Source organism: Micromys minutus (genome assembly GCF_963924665.1).
Source record: "Micromys minutus genome assembly, chromosome: 1".
Taxonomy (NCBI): domain Eukaryota; kingdom Metazoa; phylum Chordata; class Mammalia; order Rodentia; family Muridae; genus Micromys; species Micromys minutus.
In genome coordinates this window covers 126776456-126799495 of record NC_137969.1, presented here as the reverse complement: position 1 = coordinate 126799495, position 23040 = coordinate 126776456, and positions in this window count along the sequence as shown.

The window sequence follows — 23040 nt, the reverse complement described above, 5'->3', positions numbered from 1 at the left end:
AAGGCCCTGGGTTCAGTCCTCAGGCCTGAAAAAAAAATCTGCTTTGAGCCCACGCTTGAATTGGAAATGCGATTGCTCATTCATGTAAATATGCACAGGAAATTCTGCTATTCTTTCTGAATTTGGTTTTTATCCTACTAAGAGGAATTTACCTTAAGAAATATCTTATCACATGATTCTAAATAGTTAACATTAACACATACTCTGCCACACACACCCACATACAGTGACTTACATAAGTATAATATTGTGGTCGCCCATGATCAGACTTTTCAAATGATGGATTTAATTATATGATGTGCTTTCCAGTAAATCTGGCTGTATCCTGTATTTTTCAGATGTTAATAGTACTTTTGTATGTGGGTACAAATAAAAAAAAAAACTAAAATCAAAGAAGAAAACTGGAGAAATTCAGGTTCTCTCAGATAGTTTTGGCTTTCCTCTTGATTGGTTTAAATTCACAAGCATTTTTGTACCACAGATAAGGGCATAGGATTATTGGCAAACTATATTGAAAAGAAATCTTTGCCAACCCCAGAAATCTCTTTGTAAATGCAGTGGAGAAAGAAAACAGTGCTATTACCAAGTAATCATTAACTGAAAAGTGTATTTTTCCAAGCAATCTGCTGTTTACAAAGAAAGAAGGAAGTTTCACCAGTACAGCCAGTGAAGCAGAGTTTTCTTCAGGTAAACAATGAACAGACCTTCGAGATGCCTTGAGACTGTCATGTGCAAGATGTTCACCTTAAATGTACTTGCTGCTCGGAGTGATCATTTTCTTTACCTATTTGGCTGAATAGAAAAGAAAATACACTTTAAAAAATTCTGTTCTCAAAGATTTTAAAGCCTACCAGTGTCTAAATACAATAGACAAGGACACATTGTTTGATAAGGTAAATCACTGATCTCTTGTCCTTTAAATCACATCTAGATACTTTGTACTACTTCAAACAATTCAAGGGCTATTTTATTAGTTGTTATATAGAATTGTGAAAAAATAGTAACAACAACCAAATTTAAGTCTGTAAATATTATCTACAGACAAAAAATTTTTCTTGGATATTTTCTAACAAATAATTGATTGAATTGGTAACACAGAACCCAAGGCATAAAGTTAGGAGCCAAGGTTTTATGTAAATAAACTTTTGATTCATTTCCAAATTTTAATTACAAGAAAGAAGTGAAGGGGGTCTTATGTTTTATACAGTGGCATTATCAGACAGCTACTAGGGAGATGCACTCTGGGTCTCATTAATGTGCTAACTCAAGCTTTCCAGTGGTTTAGGGCTTTGTTTCTACCACTGTGGAGGATTGCTTAAATGTCCCAGACCTTTCAGTCTTGTGTGGTCCCCGTATAGCTACTTAGTGCACTGTTTCTGACTCCTGGTTGTCCGATCTTCCTGCCTAGGCATTACTGGCTTATATTTTCCCATAGCCAGTATCTAAGATGAGTAGAGATGTTTCTGGAAGAAAGATCAGAGAAACAGTATGGTTGGCTAATTTAGCAAATACTCTCCACAGGTTCTTTTCCATCCTGGACTTTATTCTGATCTTTCCTTCTAGAAATCCACACTTAACTGATTAAAAAGAGCTGGTTATTGGAGAGACACAGCTAAGATGTTGGTTTTGGTTTAAGCTCATCTGTGACTTCTATTTTAATGTAAGACCTTCTATAGTATTGGATCTTTATTTAATTACATGAAACTAAGTGAGAGTGTCCCAAAATACCATAAGAGAGAACATTTTCTTTTCCTGAGAAAAAAAATGGAGATAAAGAAATGTAATATCTTTTCTTTGTTTGTTTATTTTTTGTTTTTGAACTTTATTTAAAAGAACAGATACATGTACAGACTTTTAAAAGAATTTTTGTATAAAACTATATGAATATATTTTTGTTAGTACTTGACTTTTTTAAAGGTTTGATAGTATGCACTGAAATCTTACTAGTTACAATGAGTATAAAGTACATTTAAAAGAAGACATAACATAAAAATAGTCAAAGTTTCTTGATGAGTAGAGATTAAACATATTGTTTTTTTTAATACCAAAAATTGCCACAAAGCTACATTGTTAGCTCTTTAATTATTAATGATTTAAGGTGTAGGTGTATCCCACTTTGAGAGGGTACAATACACTTACTTCTTTTTCTAAGAAGACTAAGACTGAGGCTTCCAGTTTTGGGCATTATTTTTTGAGCTTCCTATTGTCTTTGAGTTGTTTCTTGGGTATTCAGATCTTTCTGGGGGTTAGTATCCAATTATCAGTGACTGCATATCATGTCTGTTCTTTTGTGACAGAGTTTCCTCACTCAGGATATTCTATAGATCCATCCATTTGCCTATGAATTTCATAAAGTCATTGTTTCTAATAGCTGAGTAGTACTCCATTGTTTAAATATACCACCATTTTTGTATCCATTTATCTACTGAGGGATATCTGGGTTCTTTCCAGCTTCTGACTATTAAAATAAGGCTGCTATGAAGATGATGTCCTTATTGTATGTTGAAGCATCTTTTGGGTATATGCCCAGAAGTGGAATAAGTGAGTCTTCAGGTAGGACTATGTCCATTTTCTGAAGAACCACTAAACTGATTTCCAGAGTGGTTGTGCCAGCCTACAACCCCACCAACAGTGGATGAGTGTTCCTCTTTCTTTGCATCCTCACCAGCATCTGCTCTCATCTAAGTTTTTGATCTTAGCCACTCTGACTGGTGTGAAAAGAAATCTCAGGGTTGTTTTTATTTTCATTTCCCTGATGATTAGAGATGTTGAGCATTTTCTTTGGTGCTTCTTAGCCATTCGATATCCCTCAATTGAGAATTATTTGTTTAGTTCTTTACCCCATTTTTAAATAAGATTGATTCTCTGGAATTTAACTTCTCGAGTTCTTTGTATATATTGGATTTTAGACCTCTATCAGATGTGGGATTGGTAAAAATTTTTTCCCAGTCTGTTAGCTGCTGTTTTGTTTTCTTGACAGTGTTCTTAGCCTTACAGAAACTTTGCAATCTAAGTCCTATTTATTGATTAGAGCATAAGCCATTGGTGTTTTGGTAATGAGATTTTTCTCCTGAGCCTATGTTTTCTAAAGTTCTCCAAACTTTCTCTTCTAATAGTTTCAGTGTACCATGTTTAATGTGGAGATCGTTGATCCACTTGCACTTGAACATTGTACAAGGATATAAGAAAGGCTCTATTTTCATTCTTCTGCTTGCTGACTGCCCATTGAGACAAAACCATTTGTTGAAGTGGCTGTCCTTTTTCCATTGAATGTTTTCGGCTTCTTTGTCAAAGATCATCTTACCATATGTGTGAGAGTTCATTTCTGGATCTTCTATTCTGTTCCATTGATCTACCTGCCTACCTCTGTACCAGTACCATGAGGTTTTTAACACAATTGCTTTGTAATATAGCTTGAGGTCTTCTTTATCTGCCTCCTGCTTTTCTACCAGAAAAGACTAGGTATTATTCAAATTGACCCCCCCCCCAAAAAGGGAAGAAACAGATGCCAATGTATCACTTATAAAGAAACAAAATATCATGTATAAGGCAGTCTTAGTTCATAACTTTTCAGCCACAGAATCCAAAATTTTCACCCTTTGATAGTTACCTAGTTACCTGAAATTCTGTAGAATATAAAAAACAGTTGATTAATAGAGGAAACATTGATTCTGTCAAGGGAAGCAGATCAGTGACTTGTTTATCCATCATCAGAGACTCTTTCTCCTGAAGAGGATGGGAGTAAATGAAGTGATCCACAGCCAGACATCATGCAAAGCAACTCTCACTTTTACAAAAATATCTTTTCATCAAATAACTCATCAGTCACAGACAATCTATCGAAAGAGAGAGTGTAAGATCCAAGGGAACTGGAAGACCACAAAAAGAAGGGCCTTTAAATCAAAATAGTCAAAGGTTGCATAAAGTAAGAGATTGAGGCAGTAATCATAGGACCTGAAGAGGCCTCCATTAGGTAGCTATGTTTATATGTTGTTGCTTCCAGATTAAGGATCTCCTGATTGTGCCAACAAGTGGGTGTCTTTTTCCTGTGCCTTTACTTGGGCTCTTTTCTTTCTCTTTCTTTGTTTAATTCAGTTCCAGTGTTTTAGTTTTTGCCTCATCTTATTACATATTGTTGTGTTATAACGATCCCTTAAAACTTTGTTTTCTGTTAAAAAATAAAAAAGGAGTGGTCCAGATGAATAGAACAGTGGAAGAAAGACTGGGAGGAAAGGCAATAGAACAATAAAACAAGGATGTAATATCTGAGAAGGGCAATCTGTTGTCAATACAGGGAAAACAAACTTATCTGTCACACAAAACCCTAGAAAAAATAAAACTCAGGCCATCCTTTTCTATTCTTACTCTTGCAGTCTGTCCCAGTATTTTAGCTCCAAACACCTGCAGATACTTCCACTGAACTCCATGCCATGCATGCCAGAAAACAAGGCTTGCAGACTTTCTCCTCTCTCTTTGTTCTCCTAAAACAAATCCCAAATTTCATTCTTAGTACTGCAACAAATATGCATCTTCAGTTTCTCCAAGAGTAACAAGTAGGCTGAAGTTAGACTCATGCCTCTTCTACTGATGCTGAGATCCAGGATCCCAGGTTCATTCCAAATTCTACAGCAGGAATCCTGCTGTGGTCTCCTTTTCCTCTTTGACTCCATGATACAGATCACAGAGATGCTCTTTTACAACATCCTTCCCCCAACCTGTGCCACTAATCACCAGCTGTGCAGGCAAGGACAGCAGGCAACACACAAGTATTACCATATACAAAAAAGGGGGAATAGACTACCCATCTACCAAAGGCAAATCTAGAGGTAAGCACCTAGACATAATTATTCTAAATTCATATTCCAAGACCCAAATATAAACTCATCCAATAATAGTCAGGGTGATATATATACAACAGACCCCATCAATTCTATCGTGGCTAATATTATCATTTCAACATAGCTAACGTACAAGCAAAAGGGGTTTTAAGCTGATTTGAAAATGGTAGAGAAAGATTTTACAAATTATTTTATTGGATACTCTCTGTATTTACATTTCAATGTTAGCTCCCCCCCCAACTATCACATCCCTCCTCCCACTCAACTTGTCTCTACAAAAGAGAACTTAATAACACTCTCCACCTCAGTGCACTGGCATTTCCCTACATTGGGAAAAGAGGCCCTCACTGGACCAAAGGCCTTTTTTCACATTCATGCCAGACAATGCTATCCTCTGCTACATATGAAATTGGTGCCATGGGTCTCTCAATGTGTGCTCAGTGGTTGTTGTTTTAGTCTATGTGAGTTGTGGAGGGTTTGGCTAGTTGATATATTTGTTCTTCCCATGAGGTTGCAAACACTTTCTGCTTCTGCAGTCCTTTCTCTAGCATCTACATTGGGGTCCCTGTGATCAGTCCGATGGGTTAGATTCAAGCATGCTCAGCTGTATCTGTATGGCTCTGACAGAGCCTCCAAGGAGGCATCCATATTTGATTCCTGCCAGTAAGCACTATTTGGCATCAGCAATGATGCTTCTGTTTGGTAGCTGCATATGGGGTGGTTCTTCAGCTGAGGCAGTCTCTGAAAGATCTTTTCTCCAATCCCTGTTTCTCTATTTGTCCCTATATTTCCTCCCATGAGGTTTTACTCTTCTAAGAAGGACCTCTCAGAATTTTTAAGAGAGGGTTTCAAATGCCTGAAAAAAATTTAAAGTAATGTTCAACACCCTTAGTTATTAGGGAAACGGGAATCAAAACAACTTTGGGATGCCAACTAACTTACACCTCTCAGAATTGGTAAAGCCATAACACAAGTGACAGCTTATGCTGGTGAGGATGTGGGAGAAGAGGAACATTACCTTAGTGCTGTGGAGTGGTGATTCAAGTTGTATATCTATTATGGATATCAATATAGTAATTCCTCAGAAAGTTGGGAATTGATCTACTTTATGACCTAGATATATCAGTCTTGGCCAAATACCCAAAGGGTGTTCCATCACTCCACAAGAACACTTGCTTTAGGATGTTGATTTTGAATTTATTCATAACAAGCATAAAAGTGAAAACAACCCTATATGTCACTCAACAAATGAATGTATAATGAAAATGTGATACATTTATAAAATGGAGAGTTATTGATCTGCTGAAGTCACAACATGAAAATTGAAGGCAAATATTACCTTGTATGAGTTAATCCAGAACCAGAAAGGTAAATATTACATATTTTTACTCATAAGTGGTTAACAGCTGCTAAGCAAATGATAACCAGTTGTCTTCATTTGGAATTCTATCGCTGTGAAGAGACACTATGACCAAGGCAACTCTTAAAAAGGAAAACATTTAATTGTTGCAGGCTAAAAGTTGCAGAGTTACACTTTATTATAATCATTGCAAGAAGCATAGATGTTTTCAGACAGGCAAGATGCTGGAAAAGGAACTGAAAGTTTTACATCTTCATCCAAAGGCAGAAAAAAAGAGACTATCTCTTCTAGAATGAGCTGGGATAGGTCTCTTTTACACTGGGTAGATTCTGAGCATAGGAGGAGACCTGCAAAGCTTACCCTCCTAGAAAAGTACTTCCTCCAACAAGGCCATACTCCCAATAATACCACTGTCTATGGGCCAGGCATATTCACCCCTCCACACCAATCTATAATCTGTAGACCCATAGAGGTCAGGTAAACAGGAGGAGATATGAATCACCCTGGAAAGTAGTAATAGAAGAGACTTTACAGGTAGAGTTGGAACAGCTGCAGATGGAAAAGGGAACATTCAAATGGTGGTTGGATAGAGGGAGGTAATGCAGAAAGAAAAGACTGGAATTGTGGGTACACATGGGGAGTAGTAGGATATCCAAGTACAGTAACCACTTCTTAGAATCTTTGACAATGTTCTTAATGAGGGTACTTAGTACTCAGGAACACATTATCATCTGGCCAGGTACAGCTTTCGGTGCCAGGACTGGGTTGCATTTCCTTGAGTTGTTGGCTAAAGGAGTCCCATGTAAATATCCAACCAACTCTGCTGATGCTAAGAGAAAGGGTTGCTCTTTGTGAACTGATACTTGGGCTCCATTTCTGAGGACAATATCCATATATCCCATTAACAGGAACAAGTTGAGCTGGCGCATGCATGGAAACTTCATCCCTATATTCTAGTCTATTTAGTATTTGAGGTTCTCTGAAGGTTACCAAAAGATAAACAAGCAATGTAGCCTTTTGCCTAAAACCTGTCCTGCCTGCAAAATATGCTAGGGTACTGGTGGAAGAAACCTTTGGCAGTATCTAACCAATATCTAATTTAACTTAAAACCCACTCCATGGGAGGGAACCCATACTCAGCACTACCTTGGAGACCAAGGACCAGATATTAGGCAGCCCAGTGATCTGGGCTATCTAAAACCAAACACTACTGGCCTTAAAGATTGATAAAATGATTCCTAATAACATTCTGCTCTGCTACATGTAGAGAATAGTGTTTTCTTCAGTCATCATCACAGAGGCTTCCTCCAGCATCAGATGTATATGGATACAATGCATAGCCAGATATTATGCAGACAGAGTCTAAATTTGAGGCCTCCATCAAACTGCCTTCTTCAAGTCAAAGAGAACTTCAGAGAAGAGGAGGCCGAAAACTTGCAAGTATCAGACATTGTTATGGACGCCAGGAAAGCAAGGCCATTGAACTAACTAAACAAGAAACATGAGAGCTCATAGACACTGAAGTAGGAACCACAGGGCTTTCCTGGATACAGAACAGTTCCTCTGAATATATACATAACTATTAGCTGAGTATAACCTAGGACTCCTGCCTATGAGAATGAGTACATCTCTGAGTTTTTGCCTGTGTTGTGACTCTTCCTCCTATTAAGATGCTGTATCCAATTTTGATATGATATATTTTTATTTAACTTAATGCATTTTGTTTTATCATTTTTGGCTGTTGTTTCTTAGAAAACTATTATTTTCTAAGAGACAGAGAAGGAGTACATTCAGAGTGTAGGCAAGGTAGGGGACAACTGGACAGAAGATGATCATGGGAAAGTATAAACAAGATATGTTTCATGAGAAAAAAGTCTATTTTCTATAGAAGAAAAAGCATTTCACCTCGTTTCCTCAGCAGGGAAAAAATTGGGAATGCACAATGCAAGTTCAGGAATGTATATTTAAAATTAGGACACAGTTAACCTTTATAAACCTTTTTAATGTAAATGTTTTTCAGTTAAAGAAAGGAGAACCTCTTGAATATTACTTCTGTACTTCCAAAAATTTCAAAATGTTAACTTTGGTAAACAACAACGAAAACCAACTACATTACAGTTTTATTGAAATGTGTAGTGCAGGGGTGTTTAGTTTGTTACAATGGTTCAATGCTTTACAGTGGTTGGGAAAGTGGGGGCATCAGGTTCAATAGAAATTCACTAAAGTTAGAAAGTGAATAAACTAGGGTTTATGTGATGCTGCCCGCACAAAGAGAAAGTGATACACATTCTAGAATTATACTTTCTTCCTGGTAGATTCCAGTTCCCTGGTTTTGAATGGGGAAAAACAACTTCCTGGAAACTAAAATTTCCTATTGGTGAAATAACTTCTGAGATGTTATTTATATCATGAAATTTATCTGGAATAAAATGTATGAAGTCCAAGAAATAAAGAAAACAAAAAAAAATATATTTACAAAACAAGAAGACTTTGAATATTTCCATGTTGCGTTTTGTTTTGCATGTACTTTACGCTCATGGTAACTTATAGGTTTTCAATGCATACTGTCAAGCCCTTGAAAAAATCAAATACTGACTAAAAAATATATTCACATAGTTTTATGTAAAAATTATTTTAATATCTGAAAAACAGTACTGACAAAAATGTATAATTTTAAGCAAAAAATGTTTAAAATCTGTACATTTATCTTTGTTTTGTAAAATAAAGTCATTTAAAAAATAAAAACAAAAAAATGTGATGAAAGATAATTCTTAGTACAAAAATGGGCCACATGGTAAGAATTTAATATTAGCATTTGTGTCCTGGGTTAAACTAATTTATATACATTTGTCACATATGCTTCTCTTAACACATTTTTAAAATCGTCCTTCAAATTTGGAATGTGAAAAGCCCACATGGCTAAAAGTAAAATATTTTTTTATCTCTTCTTTTATCACTGGAATATTTCTCAAAGTACTACCTATAGCAGTCAAAGTTAGATAAATGTGTGCTAGGCTTTCATTTAGCATGTAAGAAATATTTGCTGAATTACTGCATTCTCTCTTACAGAATTACCATCCTAAGACACTAGGAAGCAGGAGAACTAACCTAATCTAAGCAATTACTTGATCTAATTTTGTGATATTACTGAAATATGTTTAATTTTTATTTAATATTGCCAAGTATTTGTGCTTATTGTTTAATATAAATAATTGAATAATAATACCAAAATAAAAATACTATATTTAACAATCACAGTATTGTAATTTTTATAAATTATAAAACAGGTTCTGTAATTCATTGTAAAAATAACTTCAAACACATTAGCACAGTGTCCTAGTTTGGGTAGTAACTAAAACAAAAGCCAGTTTGAAAGGAAAGGATTTATTTGACTTACATTTTCATATCACATCATAGTGTATCACTGAAGGAAGGAATTCAAATAGAACAGGAACCTGGAGGCACAAGCTTAATGCAAAGGCTGTCTTAGTTAAGCTTTCTATTTCTGTGAAGAGACAACATGACCAAGGCAAATCTTATAAAGCACAACATTTAATTGGTGATGGCTTACAGGTTCAGAGGTCACACCAATATCATCAAGGCAAGAAGCATAGAATAGTCTAGACAAATATTCTGCTGGAGAAGTTAAATGTTCTATATCTTATCCCAAAAAGAAATAGAAGACTGTTTTCCTGTCAGCCAAGAGAAGGGTCTCTAAGACCCACACCCAAAACTCCAGTAACACAATTTCCAACAAGGCCACACCTAGTCCAACAAGGCCATACCTCCCATTAGTGCTACTCCCAGGGCCAAACTTATTGAAACCAGCACATTCCATATCCCCTGGTCCTCATAAGCTTGTTCAAACAAGAGTCTATGGGAGCCATAACTAGCCATAGCATAATGCAAAATATATTTAGTCCAACTTTAAAAGTCCTCATAGTTTATAGCAGTCTCAACTATCAAAGTTCAAAGTTTCATCTGATATTTATCTAGACACTGAACTGTATTTTTTATAAAATCAAAACCAAAAGACATACTACATACCTCCATCATCGCAGATTATATATATATATATATATATATATATATATATATTTCAAAATATAATAGTGAAGAAATACTAGACAAAAGCAAGACTAAAAGCCAGTTGGGCAAACTCTAAACTCTGTATCTTCAAGTCTGATATCCAACTCCTTTCTGATTTGTTGACTGTGTTGAAGTTATTTTCATATGAATAATTATACAACTTGTTTTATAAGCACAATTTCTGCTGGCTGGTTCCACTCTCTGTTAGCCACTTTCCTCAGAAGGTATCCCGCCACTCTGGCATGTTGAACACCTTTTTGCTCCCAAGGAAACTTCACCATTACAGCTTCTGAGTTTTCCCCTGCCCCCAAGCATATCTGTAGCCATTTTATTTCATGTCTGCCAGTTCTTTTATATTGTTGCTGTAATATGACTGCGAGTCAATATCACAGAAAAATAACTTGACTCAAAGCAAAGCCATGCTAACCATACCCCCTGTTATCTTCTTAACGTTATGTACAGGGACTGTTAATATTGAGAAATTACACAAAGCTTTATGTAGGATCCATTAAGCTAAGGGTCCATATGAACTGTTAGATAAAATGTCTTGAGTTAGAGCTACTAAACAATTCGCAACATTTCCTGCAACTGAAAATGAGCTGATTTTGGTATTTCCTGTGTGTGTGTGTGTGTGTGTGTGTGTGTGTGTGTGTGTGTCTGTCTGTCTGTCTTTATAAGCCTTTCCTGAGAAATCTCATCTGAGCTGCATTCCTAAGCCAATCAATATTAGGATATACATTCAATAAACTATCCCTTTCTTATGGAGATCTGTGTTCCTGTGGTTTATAGAGCAATTCTAAGTCCCCAACATTAGGTCTGGTTCCAATGTCTGGGATCCTCACATGATATTCTGGGCTCCTCAAATGGGTATGGGTCACATCTCAAGTTTTACCTTTAGTAGCACTCCGGGGTCTGGTTGACTCCACTTCATTGCTGCAGTTGTTCCTGTTGGTTATCCCATGATACTGACACACCTCTAACACAGGTGTTTCTCACTGCAACTAAGCTTCACCAATATCCTCTCCTAGCTCCCTTTATAATGACAAGCCCCTCTTTCTTGCATGACTCCTTCAGTACTGGGACATCAAGTGAAAGTGAGGTTACCCTTTCACCAGTGTTCTTACCCATCCTCTAATAGTGCAAGCCTCAGATGCTTTCCATGATCTCTTCATTCCTTAAACATCAATAATCACCTGTAACAGTATTACACATTATCAAGTTCATTTGAAGGATACAGTATAATCTTTGCTATGTCTAGAATACAAGTTTGTTATGCTCTAAGAAAACAATTCCTAGAAGATTTTACTCCAGTGATGTTAGTCTCTTCTTAATCACTGTTAACATCTTAGCTACAGCTAACAATAATCAATTGTCCCAGTAGTCTCCTTCTACTCTTGACTCTAAAGCCAGAGCCAATGCCTGAAGCTACTGAGCTCTGCTGCTTGCTTGGGCTGAAACACAGCTTCTTGTTCTATTACATCCTTCACTGCTAAAGGTTGGCTGCACTGGAATTTATTCTGTAGATTGACCTTAATCTCAGAGCTCTGAATGGCTCTGTCTCCTGAATGCTGGAATTAAAGGCATGTACCACCATGCATGATCCAGGCCGGTCTAAAACACAGAGATTTGCTTGCTTTTGTTTCCTTGCATTAAAGATATATAACATCATGCCCTGGCTAAAGCTTTTCTTGGCCACCACCATGCCCTGGCTGAAGATTTTCTTTGTTATTATGCCTTCAGATCTGGATCAGTACCAAATGCTCAGCTCTATAAGCATGCATATGAGTAATGTGCACACTGAGAAGCTTGTATTTATGTGATATATGTATATGCACATATATGTGTGTAATATTTATGAAATATAATGAATTATATAATTTGTATTGTACATATTATATAGAGAGAATTCGCATGTGTATTGGTAAGTATAATTAATGAAAACATGGCTATGGATATTAGAGAGAAAGAATGGGTGTGTGGGGAGATTTAGAAGAAGAAAAGAGAAAGAGCAAAACTAATTATATTATAATATCAAAATAAAAGAAATAAAGATAGGACATACGAGCACCTTGCATAATATTACAGACACTCTTGAGAAAGAGCACAGACAAACAAGAATTTGTTTTAGTCTTTCAGTTACTGTGATTTTTTATTAACGAAGGACAGTTTCAGAAATCTATCCCTCAGTGGAAGGATGGGATGGGTTTAAAAAGCATACCTAAATATTTCAGATGAACATAAGTCAGAAAATCTCAAACACTGCCAATAGCCTTGTTCTCAGTGGTTTTTAACCATGCCTTCTGAAAAGACAGATGCTTAAATAATTTAAAGTATCTAGCCTTCTCTTTTCAAATACACAGATAAGAGACTTTCTGATCTACTTTTCAAAAAGTCTTGTTAAAATTTTGTTAAAATTGAAACTATAGTGCTTGATTCCTTATTTTTTTTTTTTGTATTGTGTATTAAAATTCTTCCCTCTAGATTTTGTTTCAAAACTCATGGTATACAAAACCTATTAAATCTTTCGTGTACAGTAAATACACACAGGTGCCTTGAAGTTTTGGTCTTGGACTCAGAAGAATTGAGTCTTAATTCTGAGTCTCTGAACAGGTTGGGAGTTTCCTAGGTATCCCCCAACACCAGCACAAGTTCACAAGTCTGTGAAGCTAGATGCATCCTCTTTTAAATTTAAAAAAAAAAATTGGATATTCTCTGTATTTACATTTCAATTGTTATACCTTTATCCCCCACTCCCATCCCTCTCCCCTCAACTTTCTTCCATTATAGTGCTCGCTCTCCCAATCACCTTCTCTACCTCATGCCTTGCTTGGTTGATGATGATGTTCTTCCTGTGAGGGTGCAAACCTTTCAGCTCTTTGAGTCCTTTCTCTAGCTCTTTCATTGAAGTCCCCATGTTCAGTCTGATGTTTAGCTACAAGCATCCTCATCTGTATCTATATGACTCTGGGAGAGCCTCTAAGGAGACATCCATATATGGTTCCTGCCAGTAAACACTTCTTGGCATCAGCATGGGTTTGGTGGCTGCATACGGGTTGGTTCTCTAGGTGAGGCAGTCTCTGTAGATCTTTCCTTCAATCCCTTCACTTCTATTTGACCTTGTATTTCATCCCCTGTTTTGTTGTCCTTTCTAAGAAGGACTGAGGTATCTGAGTAAATGTTTTCTATATTAAGTCATAGGTCACTGAGAATTAAGAAGAAGAAAAAAAATGCAAGGGGGAAATGAACTAAGAATGAAAACAAAACCTACTCAAGTAGTATATTGTTGAGTAGGCTATAGCCATTGACTCCTGTGAGGACCTAATATCACTACTGTGCTTTGGAAGGACCCTGCTTTCTCTTTCATAATTTCTAAGTTTACCCCAAAGTAGAACCAATAGATTTATAGACTTTACCTTTCAATTACATTGAACTTCTTTCCAAAAGATCAAAGTTGGGGATTTCTCCCAAAATCCCAACATGGGTTCTTATTTCAGGAGACAGACACAGAGCATGATACTTCTTATGATAAAGATGAGAGATAAATACCTGTGCACTGAAATCAGTGAACATAATAACAGGCCAGAAACCACAGGTTGTAGGCCTGGAAGGTCAAGGCAATGAATTGAGATTAGAGCATGGATCCCAGGAAGTGTGATCAGGTCAAAAGTGGCCTTCATCTCAACATCACACTCACTAGAATGTACATCTTTGAATGCTCTTCACAAACATTATGAAGTATTATATCCGAGATAAAAGTGGCTGAGTACCATGAAACTGACCAATACAAGAGTAATAATTCTCCATTTTTACAATTGGCTTTGCATTAGAGTAGCATGGCTGTTAATTAGTACCAATCTATAAATTTTCTGAAGACAATTTGTGATTTTTTAATAGAAGTCAATATTCTCCAAACCAGTTTGTCCTGAGTGTTTCTATAACAAGAAAAAACAACATTTTGATAGTGTGGTAGATTGACTTTAGGCAATGCTGACCAAAATAGCCTTTTAGGTTGCACTGGTATACTGATGATAGAATTTCTACCAATCATGTTTTATTAAATTGTTGGTGAGTTCAATATCAAATCATGTTTTAGTAAACTGTTAATGAGTCCAACAAAAAATATTTTGTGATACCAGAAGATGGATTTCAAATAAACAGAGGACTTTCACATTTGTCTTGCCTTAACATGTGTTAAAAAGAAAAATTGTCTTTGAAAGGAAAAAAGAGATATCTGGTTGTCAGGAAATTTAATCTCCTCACATGGGGCAACAATGATGTGTATATATATAAAAAAAGAAAAGACGATATTCTGGGTTTTGACACCAATGCTAGTTAAAAGATGAAGAGAATTGAGTGGAGATATGCTCCATGGAGGTGTGGTGAGGCTTGAAGGCAAGGGGTATGCCTCTGAGGGACCCATGTTGAGAATCCCTTCCCTGAGAGAGAACAGCCACATGACAGTATAGTACAAAATAGAGTTTATCCAGGTCATGGGCTGGGAGGCGAGTTGAGAAAGTAGTAGAGGCAGAGAGAGAGAAGAGGAGAATAGAGAAGTAGAGGTGTAAATGCAGATCATGAGCATGTGAAGAGAGAAGGGAAAAGGAATGGGGAGAGTAGAGGTCAGGAGAGGAGAGCAAGAGTGGGAGAGCAAAAAAAAGAGAAACACAAAAGGGGGGCAAGCAGCCCTTTTTATAGTGTCGGGTAACTGGGGTGGAACATACCTGGGTGTTTCCAGGTACTGAGGGGTGGGGTATACAGAATCCCAACAGTCTTTATGAAACCGATTTTGATAACATTTCAGTTAAAGAACATGTATTTCTTATTATGTATGGTCTGAATTTTACCAGAATTGGACCTTTTTTGAGAGAGAAAAGATTTGCCAAGCCACGTTAATAGAAAACATGCTTCTCCTCATGCTAAGTGCAATGATAAAAATCACAAACCAGTCCTGGGTGCTTCTTATTTCATGGAATTTCTAAAAGGTTTCTTGACTTTAGTAGCGTAAAGTATACCAAAGTAATCTTGTGGTTCTTTTGGAAGAGGAAACAAAATGGCAGTAGATCTTATAAAATGACTTGATTTCAAATACGAGTGGCTTAGAAGCAAATAGAACACCAGAAGTGCTTTGCTTCTAAACTGTATTTTTAAATTAAAAAAAAATGAGAAATGCAAGTTGTGTTAGCTTTCTGATTACTAAGACTGACATACCTGAGAGAACAAAGGAAAGATTGTGTTTCATTGTTTCACAGGGTTTCACACTTCAGCAAAAATATTATGTTAATCCAAGTATGTGGGGGAGAAGGTTTTTTGTTTGTTTGTTTTGTTTTGTTTTGCTTTTCTCCAGATCTGGACAGGAAACAGAGAAAAGGAGACTTAGAATAATCTTCAAAGCCACATATCTTGTCATCTACTCCCTTCACCTAGGTTCTGCCTCTAGAATCTCCAGCACCTCTCCCAGGTAGTGTCATCAGATTGGGACCAAGTGTGGATCACAATAGCCTGTTACAGACATTTTATGTTTAATCCCTATCAAGATCAAGATACTTCTAAATGTGATAAAAAACTAATTTACATGATGTGAAACTCAATGAAACTTGTATTTCAGAATCTATTGTCATACCTTCTTAGTACCAGATTGGCCCAACTAATAAAACCACTCTGGAAACTAATAAAACCACTCTGGAAATCAATTTGAAATTTCCTTAGAAAATTTTAAGTAGATCTACCTGAAGACCCATCAATACCACTCTTGGGCATATATTCAAAAGACACCCACAATGGTACAGGGACATCTGCTCCACTATGTTTGTAGTAGTATAGTCTTTGAAAGCCAGAAGCTAGAAATGACACAGATGTTTCACAAACAAAAACTAGATGCAGAAAATGTTAATTTACAAAAAAAGAATACCACTCAGCCACTAAGAACAAGGACTTTCTGAGTTTTGAGGTCAAATTGATGGAACTAGAAAATATCATACAGAGTCAGATCCCAAAGGACATTCTTGGTATGTGCTCACTAATATGTGAAAATTAGACAGAAACAAAATGTCCAGAATACGCAAGATACAGTTTACAGAACTAAAAAAGTCAACAAGCTGAAAGGCACAAGAGAAGATGCCTCAGTCCTACTTTGGAGGGAAAAGAAAGCCCACAAGAGAAAGGAGGGAGGGAGGAACCTGTGAAGCAAAGAGGACTGGAGTTTGGGTGGAGAGGGGAACATGATAAGGTATTGGGTTGGGGGAAAAAACTGAAACTCTGAGGGCCAGCAGAAAAATTTAAACAGGTAACCTCATGAGGTAGAAGGATGGGGGAGGACCCTCCAGAATGCACTGGAGACCTGGGAAAAGAGAGACTGTTAGGACTCAAAGGGAGAACCCTTTTAAATGTCCTGCAGTGGAGAGAGAAAACTTGTAAAGCCTATCTCCAACAAATACAGAGCATCAAGTGAAGGATGGAGTTGGAATCCAACAGCCAAAACTCGGACCTGTGATTGTTCCTGTCTTAAAGAACCCAAGGATGGAAATGGAGAAGAGCCTGAGGAAAAGAATGTCCAGGGACAGACCCAAAAGGAAATCCAGCTCAAGGGGAGGCCCCAAGGCCTGGAACTATTACTGAGGCTATGGAGTGCTCATAAAAAAGGTCCTATCAGGACTGCCCTCTGAAAGAACCACCAAGCAGATGAAAGAGTCAAATTTAGAAATTTGTAACCAACCAATGGACAGAAAGCTGCTAACCCCTATTGTGGAATTAGGAAAAAGCTGGAGAAAGCTGACATGGAGAGTAACCCTGTGAGAGGACCAACAGTCTCAATTATCCTATCCTCTTGAGATATCTCAGACATTTTATCAACAACTAGGCAGCATATACCAGCTAATATGCAGCCACCAACACATATACAGCAAACACTCTCCAGTCTGGGTTCAGTCAGAGAAGTTACACATAACCCTGGAGAAAGGGGGGCACGGGAGTTTACTGGTCTGTTGGGGTAGGTGTGGTGGGGAAATCATCCTGGAGACATCAGAGGTGGTGAGGAGGTATGGGATGGGGAATAGTAGGAGAGTGGACCAGGAGGGGAATAAAATCTTGAGTGTAAAATGAATATAAGAATTAATTGATTAAAATAAAAGAAAACAAGCAACCAAAGAATTAATGTATCCCTCTTTAAACTTGCATGTTGCAGAAACATAGCTTTCAGCTGTAGAAACAAAGGCAACTTTTGGTGTACTGATTCTCTGGTTTGTATCCATGAAAGTTGATTCCATGGTACAGATGATACCTATAGTTAGTATAGACAGGTTTTATCCCCAGACATTCCTCCAATGTGAAATTTTGTAAAGGATCTTTGAAGAGTAGATACAGAGGTTCCTCTAAGGCACAGGAGGAATGGAAAAACAAGATAACTGAGCAATTTGGACAGAGCCTATTAAGACTGAGGAGACACATTTACCATAGACACATGCAGGCCAAAACTTGTTCCATTGTAGCACCCTCTCAGGAAATGATATGAACCTAATGAGAGTTAGTCACCTGGGATTTGTAAGAAACCTGTGCAATGAATCAGTGCTAAAAGAGATAATCCCTGTCTGCATACTCTTTAAAATATGTTTTTAAGCATTTTATTAGATATTTTATATGTTTACATTTCAAATGTTATCCCCTTTCCCTGTCCCTCCTCTCTCATCCCCTTTTCCCCTGCTTCTATGAATAATCTTCTCCTCCCACCTACCCAATCTCACCTCACCACCCTGGCATTGCCCAACACTGGAGAATCAAGCATTCACAGGACCAAGGGCTTCTCCTCCCATTGGTACTACACAATGTCATCCTCTGCTACATATGCAGCTAGATCCATGGGCCCCCGCCCCATGTGTACTGATTGGTTGGTGGTTTACTCCAAAGGACCTCTGAAGGGTCTGGTTGGTTGATAATGTTGTTCTTCCTATGGGATTGCAAACCCCTTCAGCTTCTTCAGTCCTTTCTCTAAATCCTCCATTGGGTCCCAGTGCTCAGCCTCATAGTTATCTGCAAGCATCCACCAGTTTATTTGATCATGCTCTGACAGAGATGCTCAAGAGACAGCTATATCAGCCTCTTGTCAGCAAGCACTTCTTGGCATCAGCAATAGTGACTGGGTTTGGTGGCGGCACATGTAATGAAATGCCAGATGAGGCAGTCTTTGGATGACCTTTTCTTCAGTCTCTGCTCCATTCTTTCTCTGCATTTTCTCCTATATTTTGCTTCCCCTTCTGAAAAAGACTATGGCATCTACATTTTGTTACAGCAGCCATATTTATAATAGCCAGAAGCTGGAAAGAACCCAGATGTCTTTAAACAGAGAAATAGATGCAGAAAATGTGGTACACTTACACGAAATTCCTAGGCAAATGGATAAAACTAGGAAACACCATCCTGCGTGAGATAACCCAGTCACAAAAGCATGCACATTGTGTGTACTCACTGATAAGTGGATATTACCCTCAAAGCGTGGAATACCCAAGGTACAATTCACTTATCATAGAAGCTCAAAAAGACGGAAGACCAAATTTTGGATGCCCCAGTCTGCATATTTATGGAAGTTACAGCTTTTTAAAGCAAGAATGTCAACTATGGCTGGTAGAGAAACTAATGGGATGTTCACGTGGTATAATAAAGGACACTGTCATAATAAGTTTTGACAATCCCACAAGATGTGGAAAATAATGATTTTGACCAGGTTAAATTTATAAAGAAAAAGGAAAGGCAATTGGTATTACTCATATCCTGTGTTTTAAAATAAAAGAATGGAATGCACACAATATTTACCATTGGAACCCGGGGATGGCAGTTTTACATTCACTCTATGGCATAAAATATGAGTAAAAGTCATAATCCATTTCTGCTTGTTTGGAATCTCCAATTGCTCTTGTGGCCATAACCTTGGAACTGGAAATTCCTTTTATAAAACAATAAATTTATTCTGTGGTATTTCTGTGCAGAGGGGTGGGATAAATTTCCTTTATTTTTTTTTTTTTCACTCAGTGAAAATACTTGAGTTGCTTAATGCCACGGCTCCACATCACTATGAGCTCCACAACAATTTCTTAACAATGATCCTGAAAACAGTTTCTATTATGGGGACTTGTTTCTGGGTAGACTTGTAAGGTCTGGGAGCCAAAAGCATAAGTATAAAGAAAGTATTTCTGCAATTTTTGAACATTTCTAATATAATCTATTGTAATTTTGATATGATAGTATAATTAAATCGATGACATTTTATAAAAAACACTCATTGCCTGGTAGGAGATTTTCCTTATTGTTAACATTTTTCAAAGGTTTTATGTGATGTTAAGTTAGACATTGGCGTTGGAAATGAACTGCTCTTAGGAAAATTGAAGAAATTTAGAGAAACTCTCTCTGGATAGATAATACTCATCTCAGAATGGTTACAATTTCCAAATCAGTTAGTTTTTTAGAGTCTTTAACAAGGTGTTTCTCTCTCTCTCTCTCTCTCTCTCTCTCTCTCTCTCTCTCTCTCTCTACATATATATATTTTTGAGTTTAGGACCTAAGTTCACATTTTTAAACCTTAAATGAAATCCCAACCAACAGTAATGGTGGTTCTAACACGAACAAGCAAAGAGTATCCCAGTGAATATAAGGTCATGAAGTCAGATTGTTCTATAGTGAGTCTTATTATTCCAGACCTTGTTTGTAGTTCAGACAGGAAGGAAATTATTCCTTCTTGCTTTTAAGTATAATGGAATCTATTCATCTATACATATGCTTGCAAATAGCCAGCACTTACACTCACTGTGCTTGTTATCAACAGGTGAGATGTGCAACAATTCTACTATTCATAATTAGGGGTTAATGTCTTGGCATTAGAGTTTCATCTTCAAAGAATTAAAGTTGTGAAAACCCATAAAATATCTAATATTTAAAACAAAATTGCACTAACTTCTTGGAGTGTTTTTATATGTTAAAATGTTTCTTTTTAACATTTAGCAGCATGTTTAAATATTTACAATATGTACTTGTGTGTGTGTGGGGGGGTGTTTTCTGTTATTTTGTGTACATGAAACTTACCATGAAGGCAGAGGTGCCCTTGAAACTGGAGTTATCATTAGAATAATTACAAACTTGTTTTGAATCTGGCTGTGGCCTTTTCTTGCCAGTGATTTTGGTGGAAAGATATTTTCCTGTGTGTAACTTATTTTACTACTTTAAAGGGGAAATTATAGCTAAACTGTTAGTTTGAATATAAAGCGAGTAAATAAATAAAATTATAGCTGAGGAAAGCTTCAGCAGGAGAGGTGGTCTTGGCCCAGGAATAGCAAAGACATTAAAAATCAAATTCAAAATATTCAGTCCTGCAAAAACAGCTAAAGTTAACCTACGGCCTAAATAGGTTCTATTTAGTAGGTTTATGTCATGTATATATACACATGCAATAAATAGTGTTTAAAAGGCCATAAGTTTAAAAGAGGGGGTGCTACATAAAAAAATCCAAACGAAGAAAGAGGATAATTGTAATTCAATTATAATATCCAAAAGAAAAAAACATTAGGAATACATAAAATATTATATTAGCTAATTTGAGGATGAAATAATTACATCCTTACTGGGTATTTATTAAATAAAATAAGTATGTTTCATAAGTTACTAAGCTTGAGGAATTCTGATGATTGCTAACATAAAACAGAAGAGTTACTGCATTAACAAGCTAATTTTCTATGTAAGTTGAGATGACATATTTAAAATAATAAAATATAAGTTCATGGTGCATTTGAAATACTTTTTTTTATTTTACATGAGTAATACATACCAATAAAGTTATATTCATCAAATTCTAATAAAATTTTTAATTCATAAAAATCAACCAATATGTAATTTTACAAAATTTCAATTAGATATTTTCTGAGTGCCTCCCAAAGAAACATACTAAACAACACTCTCAATAATCTAAATAATCTCTCTTTTTTGGTTTTAGGCCTTTGACTAATAATGTACTAATTATCAATTATAATTAATAATATATATATATATATATATATATATGTATATATATATATATAGTTTTAGAAGTCTACCAAATAAGATCAAAAGCATGTTAGCCATAATTTCATATTTCACAATCAATAAGATTTTGAAATCTGAGTGGATTTTAGTTAAGTACACATAAAGTATAAATGCTTCATACTCAAGCCACTGAAATATAGCTGTTAGGTAAATATAGACCATTTTTATCTTTCTGTGTCTGAATTTTATCATTTGGCATTTTTTCCTAATTTTATTCATTTCCTACAAATTTTACTCTAACAGCTGAGTGATACTCCATTGTGTAGCATTCATGGTTCTGTTGAGGACATCTAGATTGTTTCCAGTTTCTAGCTATTATGATTAAAGTTAGATTAAAGGTAGAATTGGTTGGTATTTTGATATCTATTTCCTTAAGTTTTTCATATATTTTGGAAATCAGTCCTCTGTCAGGTATGAAACCATTAGGTAAATGATAACAAGTCTGCAATCTGTCAAACCAGTGAGGTTAGAAAAATACAGAACAGACATGGTGTGTGTGGGTGGGTGTGATGCTACTTAGATCTCCCTGGGAAAAGGAAATAAAATATATTTTCAGCATGGACTTGTGGCAGGCAAAAATGGAAGCAGGGGAGTCAGGTGTGGGTGCAGATGGAATGGAAGAAGAGAGTGTGAACAATGGCCTCTGGAATTGAGGGGTAGTGTGCAAACATTATACAGTTGAAACATCTTGGAATATATAAACATGATCCAATGAAGACTCCTAGTAATGGGAGACACAGAATCTCAACTGGTCATCACTTGTTGCAACCTGAGGTTTCCAATGTCAGGATGAAGTTGCATCATCACAAACCAGAGGGTATAGAACCCAGAAAACCAGGCTGAAAAACAACCATAGTAAATGACTGCTAACATTGTTCTTGTATACTCAGATCAGAGCCTTATCTGGTCCCCTTTAGAAAGGTTTTCTCCAGTAACAGAAGCAGATACCTTACAGCCCCACATACATGTAGTCTAAACTGGATGTCTCCATCAAATTCCTCCCCTCAGAGCTCAAGAAATTCATGGATGTGAAGGCAGAATGATTTAGAGTCAAAGGGAATGGAAGGTAACAGGAGAACTAGACTCTGAACCCACTACGAAAAGCACATAGGATTTTACAGAGACTGAAGCAGCAACTACAGAATCTACATGGCTCTATGGCCGGTCCTCTGAATATATATTATATTATAGCTTTAAGGTCAGCATTTTTAGGGAAACCCTTAATGTGAGAACAAAGGGGACCTTTTTTTTTTTTCTTGTACCTGCTCTTGTGACTCTTTTCCTCCTGTTTAGTTGCCCTGTCCAGCTTTAATATGATAGTTCTTGCTTCATCTTTTTCTACTACTTATGTTCTCATATTCAGTTACTATCTCTAAGAATCCTGTTTTGTTGTTGGTTTCATTTTGGGTTTGCTTTCTAATGAGGGAAATGGAGGGTGTAAATTTGGTTTAGGGGTTGGGGTGAAGAATTTGGAAAACTAAGGGTGAAGATACTATAATCAGGATGTATTATGTGAAAAAATCTATGTACAATAAAATAAAATATGAAAAATGTATATCTATATATACAGTGATTTTAATTGCTAAGGCAATTGACATTATCACTTAGTGCTGTTTCCTAGGAGAGTTACAAAATATAAGATACCCTTCTTGTTACCTCATCAGCATCAGCTGGCCATAGCTAATACTTGGATTA